At 26.8% G+C, this 213-nt stretch overlaps 1 protein-coding gene across 1 annotated transcript in view; it reads left to right on the top strand.

Moving 5' to 3' along the window:
- Positions 1 to 213, top strand: part of LOC119589011 (delta-sarcoglycan-like) — a gene marked incomplete at its 5' end in the record, with an annotated part of 9,922 nt that overhangs the window by 7,013 nt on the left and 2,696 nt on the right.

Below are 213 nucleotides of genomic sequence, written 5' to 3'. Positions count from 1 at the left end.
GTCTGTGTCAGCTTGTTGTTTGCGATATCATAATCAGTTTACCACCTATTTTAGTCCGCTTTGTGACATATATATACCTTTACCTATATTTAACTGAGTCACTCCATTTTATATATCATTTTCTTATTTTCCTTTTTGTTTTGTTTTGTTTTGTTTATCTACTTTTTTAACGTATATTTTTATATATCCGATTTTTTTTCATCTGGTATTTAA

The sequence above is a fragment of the Penaeus monodon genome, chromosome 24 (assembly GCF_015228065.2).
Source record: "Penaeus monodon isolate SGIC_2016 chromosome 24, NSTDA_Pmon_1, whole genome shotgun sequence".
Lineage (NCBI taxonomy): Eukaryota > Metazoa > Arthropoda > Malacostraca > Decapoda > Penaeidae > Penaeus > Penaeus monodon.
The sequence above is the reverse complement of the archived record's forward strand: the minus strand, read 5'-3'. Positions and strand labels throughout refer to the sequence as shown.